This window comes from Lepidochelys kempii, chromosome 19, assembly GCF_965140285.1.
Source record: "Lepidochelys kempii isolate rLepKem1 chromosome 19, rLepKem1.hap1, whole genome shotgun sequence".
NCBI classification, from domain to species: Eukaryota; Metazoa; Chordata; order Testudines; family Cheloniidae; genus Lepidochelys; species Lepidochelys kempii.
This window is the reverse complement of record NC_136398.1, coordinates 7,882,682-7,898,787: the sequence shown is the minus strand read 5'-3', so window position 1 is coordinate 7,898,787 and position 16,106 is coordinate 7,882,682.

Genomic DNA, 16,106 nt, shown 5'->3' with positions numbered 1-16,106 from the left:
ACAGCAACCAAGGAGCAGGTCAAATGGAGCTGCGGAAAGCAGCGTGGCTGCTCCTTGGGTTTGCTTTCAGCCAGAGCCTCTCGGCTACTGGAGATGGCCACAAGGTTCATTTAAAGGGGACCTGGGAAGGGAAGGAAAACGAGGCTTGTGTCCTTCTTCAAGGCTTCTTTGTCGTGGCTAAAGAAGGGCCTGAAGATTTTTCATACACACACTCTCACACTCACTCACTCTCTCAGAGGCAGGGATGCATTTTGTCGGTTTTCGCTGAAGTTCTCCTTGGAGGACCTAGAGAAGTGGACCGGGAGATTTCACAGGCCTTAAACCCAGGGTTGTGAGTTCAATCCTTGAGGGGGCCATTTAGGCATCTGGGGCAAAAATTGAGGATTGGTCCTGCTTTGAGCAGGGGGTTGGACAAGATGGTCCCTGAGGTCCCTTCCAACCCTGATATTCTATGATTCTATGGGCAGGACTTTGAATCTTTAACAAAGAGCTTCCCTGCCCAGTATCTGTTTGACATTTGAGTTAAATACAGTAGAACCCTATTTATCCAGCCCTGCATTATCGGACTCTCTGTGTTAACCGAACAGCCAGTGCATACAGGATCGTTACAAAGCATGAAAACATCCCCCCTTCTTTACTGACAGTACACACGTGCCATTGTTTTGAGTAAAGCACCTGTCCTTAAAAATGCAGAAATGATAAGCTCGAGCAACTCAAAACTAGACCCGTATTGCGGTTGTTGCCACTTCAAATGATCATTTAAGCATTTTTAAAGGGGGTGGGGTGTGTGTGTGTGTGTGTGTGTTAGGAAGTCTTTTACCTGCACGAATGTGGGGGCGGTGGGGGAGAAGGGATAGCTCAGTGGTTTGAGCATTGGCCTGCTAAACCCAGGGTTGTGAGTTCAATCCTTGAGGAGGCCATTTAGGGATCTGGGGTCAAAATTGGGGATTGGTCCTGCTTTGAGCTGAGGTCCCTTCCAACCCTGAGATTCTATGAATCTGGCAGAGAGGTTTTGGGGCCAAGATTTTCAAGAGTGGCCACTGATCATTAGGGCCTCCCTGCCTGAGAGCCCATCTTGAGACCCCTTAAGGGACCTAGTTCTCAGAAGCACGGAGCACTTCCACTGACACCAACTTCTGCAAATCAGGCCTCTCTAAGGTGTCACAAGCTGAGCCCCCAAAATCTGAGGCCAGTTCTACACTTACAAGGCTTTGCTGGTAGAGCTACACTGGTGTACTATACTGGCTAAGCAACGCACACCCAGTGTGGACACAATTTATACCAGCCAAACTGTGCTGCTTCCAGTGTTCCAGCCCCTCCCAGTGGCCTAAGACAGACTGGCAAAACTGCAGTTTTGCTGGTATAACTGTGTCTACACTAGGGATTTCTACCGGCCCAGTTGTGTCAGTCAGGGACCCCACCTCTTCATACCCCAACTGACACAGCTGTGCCAGCAGAAGTTTGCCATGTAGTCCTGGCCTGAGGCACCCAAAGGTGGGTAGAAACCAGATAATTTCAACCTTCGGCCCAGATCCTCTCACGTGTTTTGGTGCCTAACTCAAATTGATTTCAAAGGGAGTTAGGCACCTAAGTATCTTTGAGAATCTGGGCCCAAATAACTTGTTAGAGGCTCCAGAAGGAGCAGCAGGCTTGGAGCCAGGATTAGAATTTAGGATCTCCTGGCTCCCAAGCTTATGGTCAGCCCACTGGGCCACCCTTAACCACAGCCAGGGGATTTCATTGTACACAGCTAAACTGAGGTGGAGAAAGCGCCAAGAGGGGTGTGTTCAAACCCAGGCCATTCTAAATATAGTCCTGACCGTAACAGGAGAGATGGCACCTCAATCAGGGACGTCATATCAGATTTTCTCTGATGGGGGTGGGGCAACTTTAACTATGTTTCCAGGGGCTACTTACGCACCTGAAAACTCAAGGGGTTTTTTTGTTTTGTTTTTTTTCAGATAACTTAGAAATTAGCTGACAGGAGCATTGTATCTAATTCCTATATAAAGAGAGAATTAAATAAATATTAGACCCACTCAGCTCTAATATTAACATGTTCTCACATCTTGTGCCAAGTCACTTAAGGGACACTGGTTAGGTTTAAAATTTTAATGTATATTCTTACTTTGTTACTAGCTCTCGAATACAACTGTAGAAAAAATCTAGATGACTTTCTATCACTTTTTTCCAGTTCACTGAGCTTGGACTAGATCATTTAACTTTGGAAACACCCTACTAGGGCAAGGCCCCGTGAGTTTCCCCTGCACCTTCCTGGGATCTAGGTGTGTTACCTCACGATAAATGATAGACTAGAAACTGACCTTCAACAAGAGTGAAACTGAGTACTTGTGGCACCTTAGAGACTAACCAATTTATTTGAGCATAAGCTTTCATGAGCTACAGCTCACTTCATCGGATGTATTCAGTGGTATTTTCCACTGCATGCATCCGATGAAGTGAGCTGTACCTCACGAAAGCTTATGCTCAGATAAATTTGTTAGTCTCTAAGGTGCCACAAGTACTCCTTTTCTTTTTTCCTCTCCCCCTAGGGGTTCCTCTTTTACAGGCTAGACTTCCAGATCCTTAATTTAATCACCAGCCCTTTCTCATCTTAATCACCTTGCCTCTGTTTGTAAACAAAACATTGCCTCCCTGCCCCAGGGACATCTCTCCTCTGCAGAACTTACCTTTCTCACTAATGCTGGGCTGTAGTTAAGAGATCCCCCTGGGAGCTCCCACACCTCCTGTAGGAACCTCGGGGGAGGCGGTGGGGAGGCTTTGTCTGTAAACTTTTTGGGGCAGAGACCATCTTTTGGATCAATGTTTGTCCAGCCCCTAGCACCAGGGAGTCTTGGTCCTTGGCCAGGGGTCCTGGGTGCTACAATAATGCACATCATAAATCATCATCACGTCTCTGGCAGCAACTTCCTGCCTTTTGCCTGCTCAGGGGAGCTCCTATTAATACTCCTCATGAGGACTCTGCCCGGTGCTTAATTTGTAATGAAAGAGGCATCAGGGCTTAAGCAAGTCTTCTACACTCCTAACTGATGCAGCAAGTGCCAGGGCTACGAACTGCCAAGCCTAGAGGTGCCGGGGCTTAGGCCTGGCACAAATTAAGCCCTGACTCTGCACCCTGCACGTTGAGGATCTCAAAGCGTTTGACAAGCAGCAGGAGATAGGATGTCTCAGCAGCTGTTAGGGGTGGGGAGGGGCTCATCATGTCATTAGCCCCGGAAAGCTTCAAATAAAAGCACCTCCTGGTGAACTCAGTGTGCACGAGAAGTGAGCGGCTTTTTACCCTGCATCGCCTCCTAGTGGCCAAGTACATGAACTAACTTCAACCGCCTCTTCATACTCTGCAAGGTCATGCTGGCTAAACTTTCCTGGAGCGCTCTCTGCTTGCAAGGGGCCTCTGCTTTCGGGAGTCCAACCTGAGGCACCTAGGCCCAGATCCTCAAAGATATTTAGGTGCCTACCTCCCATCTTGGAGGATCTGGACCCTACTGCCTGGCATTTGGCATGGCCCACGACCTGCGGCTCCCCGTCCTCAGCCAGGCAGGGTGGGTATCAGGTGCAAGAGGCCAGCTTGTCAAGTTTCCCCACCTGTAATTGGTGCTCATCCCCCACCAGCTTCACTACAGCTAGCTTCTTTGAAAATCTGGCCCCGTGTCCGAAATGGGGCACCCCAGAATCAGTGATCACCTCTGGACATGGAGTTGTAAGCAAATGTGGTACCTTCCTCCCCAGCAAACCCGCACCCAGGCTGGATTCAGAGCCACATCTCCTGAGAGTAGGGACTATGGTGAATGTTTCTTGCTCTTTGCTCCTTTGAGCCCTGCAGACCAACAAAGGGAGACGAGAGTGAATTGGAGCCAGATCCTCAAAAGTATTTCGGTGCCTCACTCTCATTGAAATCAGTGGGAATCTGGGCCTCGGAAGAGCCTATGCCTTCTTGTGCAGCATCAGGCAAATTGCTGACAAAGTTCCGGTCGCTGGGCTAACCTGATCCACCTGCGCTGTCCGTGAAGGGGCCGCACAGCTGTAAACAAGCCAGGATTTGGGGAGCAGAATCTCTAGAACTGGTGATGATGAGTAAGGAGGAAAGAATCCAGCTTCATTCTCCAGCAGGAGGGGGAATTGTGTTATTTGCAAGCAGAGCGGGTGTGATTGGGAGTCCCTGAGAGACACGCAGCCCAGGTCCCTCCAGAGGCGGTTTTGCAGAGTCACTGAGGAGCAGAGCTGTGTTTTGATTTAGAACGTGGAATCAAAGGCAAAAGAGGAAGAGCGCTGAGGGAGGAGGCCTGGCTGTATGGAAGAGACAGGTACAGTTAGAGTTCCCATCATTTCAGTGGCTCTGGGACACTTTTAATAGTGGGGGTGCTGAAAGCAGTTTTTACTTTTTGCCTCCTGCCCCTCCTTATTCCTGGGTCCGGGAGCAGGGTTGTGTCTCCAGGGGGACCAGGACAGGGTAAGGGGGCTGAAGCTGGGGATTGGCACAGGGCCAGGAGTGGAGCCCTGGGTGCAGGGCTGGTGACTGGGACCCTGGGAGTGGAGCCCCAGCTGCAGGGCCGGGAGCGAAGCCCTGGGAGCAGGGGACTGGTGCAGGGCCCTGGGAGCAGAACCCCAGGAGCGGGGCGCGGGACTAGGAGTGGGGCCCAAGGCACAGGGCCAGCATTCGGGGAGCGGGGCTGGGGCCCCAGGATCGGGGGCCCAGGAGCAGAGCCCCAGGTGCGGAACTGGGAGCGGGGTGCTGGGCACTGAGTCCCAGGCACAGGGCCAGTGGATGGGGAGTGGGGCGTGGGGCTGGTGACCAGGGCCCCGTGTAAAACCTGCAGCACCCCCCGCATCCCTAGTTCCCATGCCTTTGCATCACTTAAATAATGATGGTGTATAATCGAACAATAAGAGAGTTCAAAGGAATTCTGTTCCCTGGATATAATAGGTCTCTGCTCCCAGGTTTGCTGTCCTAACTGCTAGACAACACTTCCTATTTATGGAGATAGTTCCTCCTGCTGACTGCAGCACGGGGAACCAAACGGGTGTGGTGATTTGAAATATCACAGGCCAGATTGTCTGTACAAACTGGCTGTGAGACTTTCAGAAGCTTTGTATCGCATTGCAATAAAAAAGAAATTAAATGCATTTTGCATGGGTTTTTTTTTTTTTTAAATAAAACGAACAGGATCCACTTTTTTTGTAGATGGTCTGTATCTTTAGATGCAAAGGCGGTGTCCTGTACAGCTTAGGAGCCTGGGAGCCAGGACTCCTGGGTTCTATTCCCAGCTCCTGGGGTCATTGATTCTGTGAATCTGGGCAAGTCACTTAACTCTGTGCCTCAGTTTCCCCATCGATAAGGTGGGTTATACTCATGCTCTTGCAGGGATGCTGGAAGGGCTGAGGTTGCAAAGTGCTTTGAGATCTTCCAATGAGGCGTGGGATAATGTGATAATACTGCCTAGCCGTCAGACAGGCTGCCAGACCCCGGCCTGTTCTCTCACTGCGTGCTAGGACTGCTCACGTTCTCCACCTAAGAGTTTGATGCCAGTGTGTTTGAGGTGGCTGTTCTAGGCTGCGGCTGCTGCCTGTCTGATTCTTGTTGTAACGTCTGCTCTTTCCACAGGGTGCCAGCAGGTGGCGTGTCTCCCTCGCAAGTCGGCCAGCTCTGGCGAACTGGGCACCAGTGGCCTGGGTTGTTTGGGGGCCTGTGTGAGCCTGAAGCCTTCTGCTCTTATCCACCCCGTGTCTCTAGCTCCTAGCTCGCACTTTTCATCGGCAAGGCAGCATGCTTCACAACAGACATCAGTGTCATCATCCCCATCCCGCAGAGGGGGAAACTGAGGCGCGGGGGGGACTTGACTAAGGTCACCCGGCAAAGCAGTAGCAGAGCTGAGAATTGACTCCAGGTCTCCTGATTCCCAGTGTGGTGTCCTATCCATTACCATGGTACCTCCCCAGGCTGGGCTGGAAGGACTCAGGCCGGTAGGCCTCACTGACACTCAACCTGTTCTGCTCCAGTACGGCAGGGGACAGCCTGATACCCCGAGAACAAGCACCTCTAAGCTCTACTCTACACGCTGTGGGCTGCAGCTCTGCTCAGCCCAAAACTCTGCCCCAGAGCCCAGTGCCATCTGCCTCCTGCCGCTTGAGATGCCTCTAGGTCACGATTGATCTTTTCCCCCTCCAGGGTAAAGAAGCAGTTTGACTTGCTGCTCACCCCTGCACAGCTCGGCGCACTGCTGCCCTGGCAGCTGCCGGCTGGAATCCAGACCCGATCGGCCGAGTGAAACAGTTGCAGCAGGAATAGCAAAGGGGCTGGCGAAGTGGTGGAGCTAAATCTCAACTGCGCGGACTAAGCAACGGGGGGAGAGTGCTCTCAGAGGCCTCTGTGAGGGACAGGATGCTGCGGGGGAGAAGCTGTAGGAGTCCCTGGAGCTGCATGGTCAACTCTCCGCCCTTCATCCTGCTGAGTAGGGAGATAACCCTGCAGAGCCAGGGCCCCACGCTGTGGACAATGGGGCCATGGGCTGCATTTCAGCAGCACTGTCTGTAGGGAGGGGGCCGATCCTGAGCCCAGCGGAGGTTTTGCCCTTGACTCTGGTGGGATCAGGATGGGGCCCAAAGGTTGTAAGGTGCAGTGGGAGACAGATGTTAAGTGGCCTCTGTTATTTGTCAGTCTACACATCTGTCTGGGCTAGTGGTCGTGGGGGGCGCGGAGCTCGTGTATCTCGCTCGTGCATTTGGGGCAGGGCAAGGGGGGGGCGGGTGTCATCCCTTTGACTCCTTGTTAGTGCGAGACAAGCTGACTGCCTCACAGGCTGCCAAGGACAGTTGGCCAGAACATCAGGCCGGATTCTGCCCCGCCCCCGTGTAACGCGGCTGGTGGCCACGGCGTCCCGCCTGGTTCTCATCAGCTGAACTGGGTCCAGCGCCTTTCTGTTTTCACACTGCCCCTTGCTCTAGGCAGGGCTCTGTGCTTCCTAAAGCGAGGGGGGGCTTTGTTGTCCCCTGGCCTGTGCTGGAGGGGGTCTCTCTGCACCCACAAACTGTTCTTTTTTGGAGCCCTTATAGCCAGTAAATGGAACCATGTCTGGGGTTCAGGCCAGGGCGCCAGGCAGGCTGAGTGGCATGCATCTGGACACTGCTGACTGGGCTGCCTCCCTCTGCCGAGAGATCTGTCCTGGGGAGGTTGGGGGTGGGGTGGGAGAGAAATCGGGGAGTGGTGCTGAGCTGGAAGTGTCTGCCCAGGTGGGAGAGGGCCAGTCGTCCCGCTTGGGTCCCAAGACAACGTAAATTTTTGCTTTAATATCCAGCACACCCTGCCTGAGCAGAAAGCAGGGCTGCTGGATTGGTGGACCTAAGCGCCGACCTGGCCTGACCCAGCTCAAGCTGCAGCAATGAGAGAGCCCCTGTCCTCTCACTGGGGCCTTGACCTGCGCCCATCTCTCCCGGGAGTCTCCAGCAGGGCCCGAGCCCCGCATTCCTCTGGTCTCCTGCCCTTCCTCCCTGATGGATGGGACAGGCAGGGGGAGGGGCAGGGGGAACAGCTCCTCTTCCTTCATGTGCCATTGTTGGTTCCCTTTTCTCCAGCCAGCAATCTGCTCCCTGCATGCCAGCAGACAAAGGCTCTAGCTCCAGGGCTCTTCACTCCCCCTATTGTGCCCTGGGGAAGGCATTTGGCCATAAAGATTTACCGTTTGCATCTCAATGCAGCCTCCTTCCCCACCCTCCATCTCCCACCACAGATCCTGAGACGCAAACCCCCAAGATGGGCCTGCAGCCCAGGGGAACCCCAGCAGGAGGGTCCTTTTCCATGGAATCAGGACCCTGCGGCATGGAACAAGCCCAGGACTCAACCCACTGTGCCCAGGAGGTTGTGGGTGGGCTGGGTCATCAGCAGGGACTTTGCCAGCTGTGAACCCCCCAGATCCTAAGGGATCAGTACAGGGGAGTCTTGTGAGTCGTGTTTCTGCTTAACAAAGAGCTTGACCTGAAGTTCACCTGCTTTGAAACCGCTGAGAGTCAGTGTTGCTGAGCTGTTAGTTCTGTCTGTGTGCGCAGGGCCAGGGATAAGGGGAGGAAAATTCAGAGGGCCTTGGTCAATATTTCCCCTCTGCCTAACGTTGGACAAGGTGCGGTGTGCCTGTTGACTTTCAGCTGCCCCGCCCCAGAGCTGGCTGCATTTCAGTGGTGCTGTCCGTAGGTTGCGAAGTGCTTTGGGATCTTTCGGGATGAGAGGCACAAGAGAAGTGTGTAGGGAGGGTGGGGGCAGGGGAGAGACCAAACGTTCAGCTCATTACAACACATAGTGACAAGCTACAAACTTCGGGACAGGAGCCAGGCGTTCCCGCAACGTTTGGAGGGGAAGGGGATTGGATCGGGGGGATGGATTGGTTTGGCCCACCTTTAATATTGATCTGTTTGTATATTTCATGTGTGTGTACGCAGGTGTAGATTGGAGTGTGTGTTTGTGCTGGGGGGGTGTTTATACTGGGGGGCTGAAAGGCTCATGTCTTTGTTCTTCCCAGTCGGTTGAAATACAATCTTAACCTTGTCGGCCTTGACAGCTCCCCCTCGGTTTCTTTTTGAGCCCTTCAGTTTCAGTCTTGCTGGGAGGCTGCTGTTCACGGATCCCACTAAAAACCAAGCGGATTAGGGCCATGCCTGCCTGGGCCACCCCTCGAACCCCGTGTTCTCAGAGCTCCCAGGGGGAACCACACTGCATCCTGGGAGTGCACGGTCTGCAATATGTTGGGGCTTGTTTTAGGCAACATTGCTGCTCAGGGACCCCGAACTCCATGGCTCTGCCACTGAATGGTCCCTGGGCACCGCGTTGACAGTGGGCGTGGTCACAGCCTGCTTCCATTTCAGAGCACAGACAGACCTACCCACACTGAAAGGTGTTTTCAACACGGCCAAAGCCTTGGTTGTCGCCCAGGTCTCACTCTCTGCACAGTTCAGGGAGCACGGTTAAGGTGTCTATGGGTCTGTGCTGTAGTTGCTTGTGGACCGTTGCAAAGAGTGGGGCCACTTATTCACAACCACCAGCTTCTCCATGAAGTTTAAACCTTCAGTGCTCCCAGATTGTCCTGTCCATGCTCAGACCGTGATTCTCATCAACGTGCTTGTTGTCTCTGGTGGGACGGTCGCACAGTTCAGACTACGGGCGAATTGCGGACTGGTGGGGGTGGGGGTGTCTGTTCCTTGGAGGAGTCGAGCCTCACCATTGTGTGTGGTTTGCCTGTGTTTCTGTCCTCTGATGGGAAGATGTAACCTTTTGAAACAGAAGGAAGATCTGCTGAGACAACCAGATTTTATTCTCTCAGGGAGAGGAGTAATGGAGGGAGGTGATGCGAGACTCGGGTGGTGGGGGCAGGATAAGTAGCTAGATAACAGGTAATTAACCATGCACATGAGATTTTCTTTTCTCAAGAAATTATTTGCCTCTGTGGATTTAAAACCCCTTGGAATCTTCCCTGACACAGACACAGACGCACACACAGATGCCACTGAAAGGTTTATTTGTTAGACTTCACACTCCCCCGCCCTCGTTGCTTTCACACAAAATAACTGCATGTGTCTTTACATGCCTAGTTCTATGCATGAAGGATACTCAGTGGTCTCACAGCTGTATCTCTTCTTTGAATAATTATCTCAGTGCTGGGGGTCTGGCCGGGGGTTTTGCAGACCTGCTATGTTCAGGATCCCACCCTATTTGCAAAGGGATTGCTTGAATTGTTGGTCCCTATCAGTCACCTACCATCATTACTGCAGATACTTCAGTAGTTTGTTCGCCTAGGAATTTATATTACACCCATCAGTGAGGAATCCAAGTGCTTTCCAAAGGGACTAGAGCGTATGCATGATAATAATTAGCACAATTTTGCAAAGGGGGTAGTCACATCTCTTTGGCGCTATGCTTTTGGCCAGGGAGAGCTGGGAACCGGCTGGGTGTGAAGCTGTCCATGCCATGCACAGCAATCGCTCTTTCACTTCTCTCCCTTTTCTGTTACATCAGCTCTGCTGGCAGGGTGGCAGTGAATCACCCATAGTTGCATCATGGTTTGCTTTCACTCAGTACAGATCAGCTTGGGCTCCATGCTCTGCTCAGCCAGCTGTTCAGAAAGCGTGAGCGAAAGGGATTGTGAATAACATCTCCAAGAGAATGCGGGGTGGGGTGGTGGGGGTGGTTTGATTCAAAAGCATATTTGCAAATACCGGGAGCAGCATTCACCCACCTCAGTGATAAGTATAGTGTGGATGGGCCCTTGACTTCACTGTGCCTCAGTTTACCCATCTGTGAGGACAGCTAACGATTCACAAAATCGCTCTTGAGATGGTTCTCCCTGATTTGGAAGGCTGGGTTTGAGCTACTGCCGTCCCCAGGGCCTTTGTCAGTCTGCTGAAAAGCCCTTATGTTATCGCCTAGACACACAACTATTTTAGTGTAGTAAATAAATCCCTCCTCCCCCTCCCTTTGCTCTCTTCACCAGTGAATTGCCAGTCGGAGTGGATTTTACAGGCCCTGAAAGTGATGGGGTTGTAAACTGACTCCCAGCTGGTGAGAAGGAAGAGTTTCCCCTTGATTATGCAGTACACAATTGGGTGCATTATAGCAGGGCTGGTCCTTTCCTTTTTAAGGGACACTGTCAAATTAAAAATGACACATCTGACTGAATATTTAACTCCTGTTGTTCCAAGGAACCCCTGTGATCTTTCCAGAACAGTGATTTTTGGTCAGTTTGTTTCCTTTGTGCATTTGACAGCACTTTGCCTGCTGTCAATTTCACTGTATTCCCCTGTCTGGTCAGTTACTTTCCCTAGTTTGTGTGGGTCTTTTGCACAGTCATAGGGGATAGTAAAAACCATTTAAAAACAGGATGGTGTGATTGCAAAACCACAAAAATTGGCTAGGAGGACTTGGGGCAGGTGAAAAATTTGCGACTACTTTCAACTTTCTTTTCTTTTTTCCCGACTAACCATTAAATTGATGGTTTCCCTTTAAACCATCCAGTGCTGGTGGGTGGGTCGTTGTCAGAGACAGAATACCAGATCAGAGAGACAATTGCTCTCTCCCAGCTGGCCAATTTTATGGCTTTAAAGAAACAAACATTAAATGCAGATATGTAAAGCCGGTAAATGATCAGAAGATCAGTTGAAGGTCAGAGTGTCTTGGTCTCCCACCCACCTTGGTCACCCAGCCAGAGCCCAGCAGGCCTGGCCAGCTTTAATAAGCTGCCAAAAGTTACATTTAGAAATGCCTATGTTTGATTTAAATGTCAGGGAATGGGGGGTTTGTATTTCTAATCTGTAGGTGGATAGGTGAAAATACACCCATGCAAGGCCACGTGAGGTCTTTGAACCATTGTGAGCTTCAGTGTAGGTCTTACTTGGATTTAAGAAATACGTAGTGTATAAGCATCTTCTTTCTAAGGTAATTAACTTGGCTCCCGTAGAGCAGACAATCTGGTCATAGTATCAGATCGTGCTGTAGGTCTTTTCTAAGCTAGCTAGCTGCATGGGGATACAGACTGAATGAGACCTTTGTATTACAGCAGTAACCCTTCGTGATGGTTTTCGCACGGCTCGGCTTCCAGGTGGCTTTGCGGCTATGATCTAATAGCTCTATATCACCTTTATCCTACTCTGATTAAATGTAACCTAATGATCAGACATTTGTGTGTGAAGCAGATTGGTATGTGCCCTCACCTTTGATTGACCAAATATATCAGCAACTAGCTTTGTTTATTTGGAGGGGAGAAAATAAACCATGTGAACTTGGTACCCCTAGTCGCAATATTGTTTATGTTGTTGTTGTGCCTAGGAGCCGCATTGTGCTAGGTGCTGTAGAAACAGAGCAAAAAGACACTCTGTGCCCCAGAGAGCAATACGGGATTCCTTTCTCCCCTTCGTTCTGCCATGTTGAAAAGATCAGTCTTCTGTATCAGTGGTCTCCAAACTGCGGAGGGCGGGTGCGTGAAGTCTTCCGGTCTTCTTCCTTCGGCGGTGCATCTGCGGCTGGTCTTCTGGTCTTCACCCTGGGGGGGTGCGCAAGCCAAAAAGTTCAGAGACCACTGTTCTCTATAGATGCTTTGTCACCTTCTGGAGGAGCAAGCATTATCACGGATGTATATGTCATTATTAATGAGCCCTGGCCTGGAGTGTTCTGGAGGGTTGCCACACACCATCTCCAGTTGCTGTGCTCCACCCCAGCAATGGTTGCATTTCAGAATCGGTCAGCGTTGTGGCCTCTGTTTGCATGAAAGGGCTGTAGTTCGCTTTCATGTTCTGGAGACTTTCCGCCTGTATCATTCTAACTGTGACAAAGCCTGAACTGGTACTGACTGACATGGCATCTTCTTCCTGGATACAGTGCCTGTAATTTAAAACGATACCTTAGCAACAACTAGTGATTGAAAGAGGTATCCATGGTCTGTTCTTCTTGCTCCAGGTGGACTTTATAATCAGACCCTGTTTAATGCTCAGGATATAGTCATCATCATTAGCTCTCCTTGTGCATGAGGGTGAATCCCCTTTCTCTGTTTTCACAATAACCGTTACAGTCATTGGCCCCAGTCTGTCAAGAGGCTCCGCCCGGATGGACCCTGGCACCCACGCAGAGCAACCTGGGTTCACGTTGGGTGCGGCTTTGGCTCTCTGAGATGTGGTTAAACGTCAGTGCCTCTGGAGGCCAGGTTTCAGTAAATGAGCTGGGATTGGGGATGACACAGCTGCCACCGGCATTCCCATCTCCAGGTGCAAGCAGGATCCCAAGTGTTGGATGCAGGAGCGGGTTGCATTTAATTCCTCCCTCCCCACCCCAGCTTTACTGATAAAGGCCTGAAATGGACTCGTCGTGGCTATGAGCTTATTTGCAAATGGACATCTCCTGTTGCATAACATGTGCCTAATGGGCCACGTGGGATTATTCTAATAGATGCATTCAGCTGCCAGTGTCATGGGGTCTTCAGGCACCATGGTTAACTTACTACTCAGTCTCCCAGCTTGGTCTCTTGCGGCATCAGTGGCCAAAAATGGACTCTTGATACACCACCAGAAGAAGTGCATGGAGTAGACAGAGCTCTGGCTGTTACAGCAGATGATCCTAGTTCCTGAGCCCTGTCAACACGAGCGCTCTCCCCCCCCCGCCCCCGTTGTTACCAGCAGGGGTAAATTGCGGTGCAGATTGTGAGCGAAGTAGGGGAAACGGTCTCAAATGTGCCCGTATTGGATTTCCCGGCTCCGGAGGATTTGTGGCTCGCAGGTGTTTGACAGGAGGCTGAGGTGGTACAGCTGGCCCATGTGGGTGGGGGGGCCAAGGGCCCTCAGGGCTTCGGCCGTAGGGTTTTGGTTTTTAACCCCGTGCCTAACTGAAGTCACAGGCAGCCCCTGAATGCAAGGTCCTGTGTTCCCAGGCTGCGCCTGTGTGGCTCTCTGGATCCAGTTGGTCTTCTGTTCTGTACGTCAATAGACTCCATTGAGCTCCTGGCTATGGCACATTATCCGTTTCTCCACTTGCCTGCCTGGGTATTCCCAGTAGCTACATCCCTCCTGGCAGCTCAAGGTTCCCAAATGTGCATCCGATTCATGTTTCAGAGGGCCAGTTGTTACATTATCACTTACAGATGTGGTCTCTCTTCTGGGGGGACATGACGGGGTTCCACACGGTTCTCTCTGCTGCCCCCAAATGCCTCTCATCACGGCAACCCCTCACATGGCTAAGACTCATCCCCATGGGGAAATGTACCATCATGGCTAGATCAGTATAACTACCCTGACGACAGATCCTCCTCTCTGCCCTACCTGACACCACCTGGGGATACAGGTAAGAGCCCCCCACCCCCATGGACTCTTGTAACAGAATAAGAGTACTTTATTCCATGGTTTGTCACTTTGTAAGTGGTATAAGCTGAATCAGAAAAAGGCCCTCTTATTCCAGAACAAGTGTGTCCACACGGGGGGTGTCACCAGCAATGCCATGTTGATATAATTATACTGGTATAGCTAGTCAATTTCCGCACGTAGACAAACCCTAAGAAGAGCTGCTGGCTGTTAAACCAGAGCCCATTGAGGCAATTACGCCTAGGCTAAGGGGGGAAACTAAAGAGCAACGTGATGTTACTGCTCCTCGCCGAGCTGGGAGATCTGCCCATGTGGTTCTGTTGGCCCCTTTCAGCCTGGAATACTTGGAACAATGTCCAGGCCCCAAGACAGCGGCGGTGCCTGGAGGCACATGCTCTCCTCTAACCTTGATCTGCCCTCCCCGCCCTGAGACCACGAAGTCCAACTGTCCAGCCCCTGGGACCATGCAGCCTGGCTGGACCCTACAGAGGCAGCCTTGAGAATGCAGAACCCTGGACCTGCTACCTCTGAAGAATTATGAATGGGCCAAGTCGCTCCGTGGCACCTCCCCTTTGTAGTTGCACGGAAACTGGTTATTCGTGGAGCTAATTAGCAGGCTAATGGGAACTGACAAAGGAACAGTCCACCCAGTCCTGATCCTCGCTCCAACAACCACCAGCCTTCAGCGGAAGGCAAGGCAGTGACACTGTGTAGGGCCATAGATGGAGGAGGTGGGGGATTCCCACCCCATGTCCTGAGGCTTTCTTAGCCCAGCTCGGGTTCAAGCAGCTGTTCCTAGAAATATTGCTTTTCTATCTGACTCTCTAAGGCCTTGTCTGCACCAGGGGAATTCTCAATAAACCTTCCCACCATTCGATTCCACTGTGCTTAACAACGGTAAGAGCCTTGCTGGGGTTGGGCCCCTGGTTTCCTCTGCTGCGTGCCCACACGACCTGCTTTGAGCAGTGTTATGAGGGGTGGTGTTCAGGGCAAGCCGTCTGTCAGGCCTAGAGTCCCCAGCATTGCTTGGACGGGTGCCACTGGACTGGGGTTAGCAATGGAGGGCTTCAGTGTCCCCACTCCCCTAGGGAATCCGCTTGTGACTGCCAACTGCTCCCCTCCCCCATTACAGGCTCCAACCAACGTTCTTCTGTAGGGATCTCAGGCAACAACTCCTTCTCTCCGCCAGTCGCCAGGCCTCAAGATTTGGGGACTGATCCAAAGCCATTGAAGTCCGTGGCAAGGCTCCCGCTGACTCCACAGGGCTTTGAATCAAGCTGTCTATGCAGTACTAGATCTTACTTTCCCTTCCCAGGCCTGTGATCAGTGTTGTTCCTTCCTTCCTTCAAAACTGTGTCCAGTTTTGGGCCCCACACTACAAGAAGGATGTGGATAAATTGGAGAGAGTCCAGCGAAGGGCAACAAAAATGATTAGGGGTCTGGAACACATGACTTATGAGGAGAGGCTGAGGGAGCTGGGATTGTTTAGCCTGCAGAAGAGAAGAATGAGGGGGGATTTGATAGCTGCTTTCAACTACCTGAAAGGGGGTTCCAAAGAGGATGGCTCTAGACTGTTCTCAGTGGTAGCAGATGACAGAACGAGGAGTAATGGTCTCAAGTTGCAGTGGGGGAGGTTTAGATTGGATATTAGGAAAAACTTTTTCACTAAGAGGGTGGTGAAACACTGGAATGCGTTACCTAGGGAGGTGGTAGAATCTCCTTCCTTAGAGGTTTTTAAGGTCAGGCTTGACAAAGCCCTGGCTGGGATGATTTAACTGGGAATTGGTCCTGCTTCGAGCAGGGGGTTGGACTAGATGACCTTCTGGGGTCCCTTCCAACCCTGATATTCTATGATTCTATGATTCCTCCTGGCCCCCAGCTTTCCCTCGGTGCCTCCCCAATATCTGCCACTGCTCCTGGCAATAACAGCAAGTCACGTTCACTTGGGTGGATCAGCAGCAAGAAAGTTACCGTCGGCCTTCAAGCTGTCACTGAGATGAGTGGGTGCACGTCACACTTCCCGGAGCTCTTGTGTCAGGGTGTCTCCAGCCGGCAGGGTTTATCTCCACAGCCAGAACAACAACTTTTAAAATAAAATACATTCTGCAGAAACGGATGGGAGCTGAGGTCATCCAAACCCCCAGCATAGCACTGTCCCGGTGAAGAAGGCCAGTCATTATGACTGGTGCAGGTAGCGATGCCTGGAGTTGAAGAAGCCTGACACTTTCCGTTGCAAGATCCTGTTTTCAGATCCTTGATTGTAG